The sequence below is a fragment of the Xenia sp. Carnegie-2017 genome, unplaced genomic scaffold (genome assembly GCF_021976095.1).
Source record: "Xenia sp. Carnegie-2017 unplaced genomic scaffold, XeniaSp_v1 HiC_scaffold_20, whole genome shotgun sequence".
Lineage (NCBI taxonomy): Eukaryota > Metazoa > Cnidaria > Anthozoa > Malacalcyonacea > Xeniidae > Xenia > Xenia sp. Carnegie-2017.
In genome coordinates this window covers 3,981,591-3,983,944 of record NW_025813483.1, presented here as the reverse complement: position 1 = coordinate 3,983,944, position 2,354 = coordinate 3,981,591, and positions in this window count along the sequence as shown.

Below are 2,354 nucleotides of genomic sequence, written 5' to 3'. Positions count from 1 at the left end.
TTCTTATGCAACTATAATCATAATGACTACGGCGAATAATATTTGTTTAGCCCACTATCATCATTAAAAATGAGATGCCTGAGAAAACAAAGTATAATTAGCCACACAAAATATCAACAATGCTATATTGAACTAATTTACAATGATATGTTGTTTGGACGAGTGTCTATTTTGAGGTTGAAACTTATGTTGCAAATATTTAATTTTGTCGATATTTTTAGCGACTAAATTTTGTGCAGTGAATAACAGTGATTACTAACATCTTAGAAAACGATAATTTATTGGAGCGTTCGCCTTAAAATAATTAAGTGTCTGCATAGTTCAAAACATTCTACTGCAACGTTAGCCAAATACAGTATAGAAATGTTATAAAATGAATATCAGACTTCTTTTATCTAATGTTTAACTCTTTTCCTTAAGCTCGCGCTTGTGTCAATGTTTATATCACATGCTTTGTAGATTGTCTTTGTTTGATCTTTTGTCTTTTTTTGTGAGTGCTTATGCTTATTTTATTCGTGTGAACTAGACATAAAAAACTTATGTCTTGTGTGTTTGTCAAATTATGTTTCCATGGTAAGATTCAATAATCTTTATGCTAGTTTTTGATGCAAAAAAGATTTTGACGATAAAGTGATCGAAATGTTAAATGTTGGTTGAAGTTTATAAAGCATCGACAATGGCAACAAATCAAGAGTATCTCTTTAATGCTTTTATGGCCTTGTTAAAGTCGCGTACGTCGTTTCGCATTTCATCTATTATAAGTAAACACGTGCATTCTGGGATACTATATCAGTATCCCTCATCCACTGTATTTGAGGGAAATATTTCAGTAAACGTCATTGTGAGAACAAAAGTTCCTAAGGGATATTTACTTCTTACATAAGATAAATAACAACTGTTTGATGTTTATGCATGAAGAAATTCCTCCTTTCTCTTCTCTCCTTTGCTATTGTCATTCATGTAGTGATAGCATAGCATATACCTTTCTTCCTTCTAAGTTAAACATTTGTTATTTTTACATAAAGATAACTGTCATCATAGTGGGAGAAAATAGTTAAACATGTGGGTGTTTAACACTCGAAAAGTACTGTTGTATCTTGTGAAATGATTGTGCTTTAAAATTTTGCAGCTGCTCCAATCTCGTCGATTTAAATATTGCTTTCGCCATTTGAATCATTAAATAGTTCGTTTGGTCTCCTATGCAATGCTGTCCTGAAAATCAAGTAAAATGGATCTAAACATCCCAAAATGAGTATTACGCTCTTCATAACATAATGCTCATCAGTGCATGTGACTGTTTGAAATAGACAGTGATGAATTGAACAACAGAGAACAAAATTTACATTATATGAAATATTTAAGAAATAAGATATCGTGTGCCAGTGTAGGTAGTGATGAATGAACAACAGAGAATGAGAACATCTTTACACTACATAAAATGTATAAGAAATAAGATAACGTATGTCAGTGTAGGTAGTGATGAATGAATTTTGTCTCTCTCTATTTGAAAATGTCAAAAAACGGGTACACTTGTTAACTCTGTACGTCTATTTTGTTTCACTCATTTTAACTTTTCTCTTTATTTAACTTATACTAGCTATAAATATGTTAGAAAAATGAGTGATCCGATTTAAGTATTATACATAATACATAAATATTATATCAGTGAACGTTTGACCGCATTATATAAATATGTTGTTTATTTTAAATCGCATAATTTGTTTTCGACTTTCTTTTAATAACCATGCTTTTAGTTCTGAGAATCGTAACCGCGCCTTGCTTTGTCACCGTGCTTGTATTTGCAACCGTTCCTCTATTTGGAACCCTACTTTGTTTGCAGCCGTACCTCTATATGTAACCATGCCTTCATTTGCAACCCTGACTTTCTTGTAGACGATGAAACACGTCGATTTGATGGCTACATGACAAGAAGGCCACAAACAATAAAATTGCTCACGTTTTAAAAAATGACGTCCAATGTTTCCTAAGTTGTGATGCAGTTTATTGGGATATGTCTATTTTCAAGATCGCCTTGGTGACACTATTAGATGGCGTGGAGAAAACGTGTCCACGTCCATAGTTGAACCAATCATGGCAAGTGTACTAAGTTCAAGCTCTGTAGTCGTTTATGGAGTTGAAATTCTTGGTTGTGAAGGCCGAACAGGAATGGCGGCTATTGAAGATCCCCATGACGTGTTATAGATGTAAAGCTTTTATCGCAGAAGCTACCGGAAGTATTACCCTCTCACGCCAAACCCATATTCCTAAGGATTACCAACACCGTAGAGGTGACAGGAAATTCCAAAAGGCTGTCTTGAAGAAGGATGGACTTGATCCTACGTTTGTTTCAGATA